The sequence below is a fragment of the Mirounga angustirostris genome, unplaced genomic scaffold (assembly GCF_029215605.1).
Source record: "Mirounga angustirostris isolate CCGP_5_RB_7025 unplaced genomic scaffold, mMirAng1.0.hap1 SCAF_8, whole genome shotgun sequence".
Lineage (NCBI taxonomy): Eukaryota > Metazoa > Chordata > Mammalia > Carnivora > Phocidae > Mirounga > Mirounga angustirostris.
This window is the reverse complement of record NW_026991716.1, coordinates 1,172,181-1,176,525: the sequence shown is the minus strand read 5'-3', so window position 1 is coordinate 1,176,525 and position 4,345 is coordinate 1,172,181. Positions and strand designations below refer to the sequence as shown.

Sequence of the window (4,345 nt, the reverse complement as noted above, 5' to 3'; positions counted from 1 at the left end):
GTAACTTCCTTCATGTTTCAGAGGTTATCCAAGCATTGTCAGATTTCCTTCCTTGAGTGTTTGAACTCTCCCAGATTTGCTGCATTTTGCAGAGATCCTTTGGCTTGGAATGCACTCTGGTCATATGCAAATGTCTTAGTGAGAAGTGTGATTGGCTTCTTTCTTCAGATCTGGTTTGTCCTCTCTTTGTACCTGAAGACCCAATATAGACAAGAAAGAAATTTTTAGCCTTCTATGCTCTCTATGTACGTGGACATATTTTATTGTAAATCACCAAGAGATCAGTGGTCACAATTTAAAATTAAACTGTGCCAGGACTGCCCCATACTACAATGTAGATCTGTTATGTCTCATTCTCCTCGAAATGAGAAGAGTAAGGTGTATGTTTTCATGAAATGACCTAGGTTCACCTCTAATTTTCTCTAGCCACAAGGCTTTGTAGAAACTACTAAATGCAGTCAAACTCCGTGTAGGCTCAGAGAAGTTTCATTGTTGCTAAATAAAAGGAGTCTATAGGGGCGCCTGGGTGTCTCAGTTGGTTGGGCGACTGCCTTCAGCTCAGGTCCTGACCCCAGGGTCCTGGGATTGAGCCCCTCACCAGGCTCCCTGCTTCTCCCTCTCCCTCTGCCCCTGCTTGTGTTCCCTCTCTTGCTGTCTCTCTCATACATAAAATCTTTTTTAAAAAAGGAGCCTTTAGTCTTTTCTTCAATGCTAAGGAATAAAGATCAGCAAGTAGAATTTTTTTTTTTTTTAAGATTTTATTTATCTATTACAGAGACAGAGATAGCGATAGCAGGAACACAAGCAGGGGGAGAGCAGGAACACAAGCAGGGGGAGTGGCGAGGGAGAAGCAGGCTTCCTGCTGAGCAGGGAGTCCAACGTGGGGCTCCATCCCAGGACCCTGGGATCATGACCTGAGCTGAAGGCAGATGCTTAACGACTGAGCCACCCGGGCGCCCCAGCAAGTAGAATTTTCCCCTGATGTCAGCTCTCTGCTCATTTCTATGTTCTTAGAAAATAGCCCCTTTTCTTTCTATCTTTGCTCCTCCTAATATTCTTTGGGCAGAAAAACTACAGCAAATGAGATCTGGCTTCATCTAATTAAAATAGTCATCTCGTGAAATGTTGTTAAAAACATTATTAATTTTCAGGACACCTGGGTGGCTCAGTTGGTTAAGCGGCTGCCTTCAGCTCAGGTCATGATCCCAGGGTCCTGGGATGGAGCCCTGCATTGGGCTCCTTGCTCAGCAGGGAGCCTGCTTCTTCCCCTCTCCCCCTCTGCTTGTGCTGTCAAATAAATAAAATTTTTTTAAAAAAATTATTAATTTTCTATAAAGGAGCCAGAACCACATGATACATTAAAACAAGCCTTCCCTTATAAAGACTTAGCCTCTGGGCGCCTGGGTGGCTCAGTTGGTTAAGCGACTGCCTTCGGCTCAGGTCATGATCCCCGAGTCCCTGGATTGAGTCCCACATCGGGCTCCCTGCTCAGCAGGGAGTCTGCTTCTCCCTCTGACCCTCCCCCATCTCATGTGCTCTCTCTCATTCTCTCTCACACAAATAAATAAATAAAATCTTAAAAAAAAAAAAAAAGACTTAGCCTCAAGTTTCCAATATCAACCCCCCTTTTCTAGGGGGTAATTTTATTTCAGGAAACTTAAAAGTCTAGGTCAGAGTCTCTCAGATCGCTGAGAGTACCTCCAAATTTAAAATCTGGGAGAGCAGGATTTAGGGTATATCCTTTCTGTCCCAGAAGGCCCTGAATTATTAAGTGATCTGCTTTCTTCCCAATGACCAGCTTTGCAAACTAGGATCTCAGGGGTAGAGAGGGAGAGAGGGGAGGGGGAAGGGAGGAGGAGGGACAGACGGGAGGAGGAGACAGGTAGAGGGAGAGAAAGGGGAAGAGGGGGAGAGTGGGGAGAGAGGGAGATGGAGGGAGAGGAATAGGGAGAGAGGGAGAGAGAGAGAGAGGGAGGAGGAGGGCGGGGAAAGAGGAGGAGAGGGAGGGAGGGATGGGGTGAGAGGGAGGGAGAGGTAGAGAGAGGGAGGGGGGAGAGGAGAGAGGGCATTCTTCTACTTAGCAGAACTGAATATGTGGACACGGTAAGCTCCATCCCATTGACGGCCTCCATCTGCCCCTGACTTGGTCTGCAGACTGCTCACGTTATCTACGACTATCTGAGTGATCAGTGGTGTCTCTAGATAAACTGAGCCTAACAACAAAGGAATAAACCTGCAGATGACCTCTCTTATGCCTCTTCCCCCCCTTTGTGGATATTTGGAGATAATTTCAATAGAGAGTGTCTAGGCCAGTGGTTCTCAATCTTGACTGCTTATTCTAGTCACCTAGGGAGCTTCTAAAAATGCCCGTGTCCATGCCACATTACAGACAAGTTAAACTAGAACCTCGGAGTGGGATCCAGACGTCAGGAAATGCGAGAGCCGTCAGGACGACCCCAGCGTGCAGCCAAGCTGGAGAACCACTGCGTTAGCTCTAAAGACATTCAGAGCTCAGGGAACCTAATGGCTGCTCTCCTTCCCCATCCCTCCCAATGCCCCCCGCACACCGTATTCAACAAATAAAATACTTTAGCTGGGAGACTGGTCCCCAACTGTCCCTAAAATTTTTATTGGTTGAACTAAAGGAGAGTCTGTGTGGCTTGGAACAGAGGAATCCGAAAAACAATCTTCGGCCAAGTTGATCACAGTCAGGTGACCCCACGTGACGGCAGAAGACAAGATGGAATAATCGCAACAAAAACCTGCTCCTGTTGCTCCGTAGGGCTCTCGTGATCCCACAGCGGCGGCCTCGGCTGTGAAAGCCCGTGGACTCTGTCCTCATCGACCCCTCGGCTGGTAGATGCCCCGCGGCTAGTTTTCATCAGCTCACATGTTGCGTTTCCTTAGGGCCTGCATACATACTGGCAAGAGCAAGCGCGCTTGACCCCGAAGCTAACGGGGTGGGAGCTGCAGGGCACCCCACGGCCATGGGCCCGTCCCAAGGCCCACACCTTCATTTTGCGGGGGTTTTTCCTTAAGGACTTGGGCAGCACAAGCAAAGCGTTGAAGAGTCTGACGCAAAGGACAGTCTTCCTTTGGAAGCGATTTCCCAGCAAGGGGACAAAAGGAATGGAGATTGCCGGGCTTCCCGCACCTGCAAGGAATTCGGGACATTCCCGGGTCGCGTCCGCGGTCCCTGGGGCTCTAGAGCGGCCAGAGGCCTGTCTAGGGGAAAACCCGAAACCACGGAAAACCGTTTCCTCAGCTCCTGCGCCTGTTCGTGCGCCCGGGTGTCCCGGGTGGAGAGGCGGGGGCTGAAGCACGAGAGGCGAGACGCCCCGCTCCGAGAGCCAGCCGCGCTCCGAGCAGACACACCGAGGAGCCGCCCCGGACCGTCCTCACCCGCAGCAGCCGGGTCCCCGCGCAGCGGATTCTCGCGCAGGGCCGAGGCGACCGCGCAGCCGCCGCGCCCACAGCCCGCAGGCTGCAAACCGGCTCCCGCCGCGCGCGCACCCAGCGCGGAGCGCACTCGGCGAAGCGCGCCTGCTCTGCTCGCGGGGCTGGGCTCGGCGCGCAGGTCACGGTCGGGCCCGGGGTCCACCCCGCGCGTCCGCAGCGGGTCCGCAGGAGAAGGCTCCTCTCTCGCGCGGAGCCTCAGCGTGGAAACCCCCGGCGCGCTCGCCGCCCGGCGCCCCCGCCCCGAAACTAAGCGAGACACGAACCCGTCCCCAAGCCTTCCCGTTCAGAGTTTACGTGGGTGAATCGCGTTTTTCCTGGAGCCGGGAGGGACCAAAGCCGCTCGGGATTCGCTTGGTGCGCGGTCACAGGCAAGGGCTGCGGGCGCGAGGTGGATGCAGAGTTCGCAGCGGAGAGGTCAGGCGCACACCCAGCCGACTGCAAGTGCTGGGGAGCAAGACGATTAATTTTCGGGTCCTGCGGTAACGGGCTGGGACCGGGAGCAAGAAAGCGATTTCCCAGCAAGGGGACAAAAGGGATGGAGATGCTGGGGATCGAACCCGGGACCTCATGCATGCTAAGCATGCGCTCTACCACTGAGCTACATCCCCACTACACACGCAGCGCCTTCCTAAACTGTCTTCATGAAATGGAGCAAATTTATTCCCTCCCGCCTTTTTTTCACATTTTAAACAAGTCTGTCTTGTTCTTTGGTAAAGGAGAACTCGAATTTCCCCCTCTCCTCTAGACACCCGCTGGCAAGGCATTCTGGCCCGCAGACTGCCGGCATTCGGGACCCGCGGAGGACACACTGGGGTGGGAAATCTCAGTAAGAAACACTCCCCGCCCTCACTGTCTGAGTGCCCTTCTCGTTTCTCAAAAGGCCTGC

The 4,345-nt window shown here is 53.0% G+C and overlaps 1 non-coding gene across 1 annotated transcript; it reads right to left on the bottom strand.

Annotated features, from left to right (window-relative positions):
• Positions 1 to 3,995: 3,995 nt before the first annotated feature.
• TRNAA-AGC (transfer RNA alanine (anticodon AGC)) lies at positions 3,996 to 4,067 on the bottom strand. Its single transcript has one exon. It is a non-coding gene; the product is annotated as a tRNA-Ala (tRNA).
• Positions 4,068 to 4,345: the final 278 nt, after the last annotated feature.